Source organism: Penaeus monodon, chromosome 24 (genome assembly GCF_015228065.2).
Source record: "Penaeus monodon isolate SGIC_2016 chromosome 24, NSTDA_Pmon_1, whole genome shotgun sequence".
Classification (NCBI taxonomy): domain Eukaryota; kingdom Metazoa; phylum Arthropoda; class Malacostraca; order Decapoda; family Penaeidae; genus Penaeus; species Penaeus monodon.
This window is the reverse complement of record NC_051409.1, coordinates 38714664-38714902: the sequence shown is the minus strand read 5'-3', so window position 1 is coordinate 38714902 and position 239 is coordinate 38714664.

Here is a 239-nt window from a genome sequence, read left to right as displayed (position 1 = left end):
AAATAAGAAATGCATATAATTCAAGAGTGTAGAGAGGACAGAGTCACAAACGAGGAAGGCAGAGGAAAATAGAGAAGGCTCGAGAACTGCGTTTTTAAGATAAACACAAAATTGATCAGTAAACCTCTAAATCCATTGTCACCTTAAATTTAATATTCCTGCTAAAAATAGATTAATAACAAAACGCCGGTACTCTTCAAAAACACACACACCATATCAAGAAGCCTTATAACAACTCT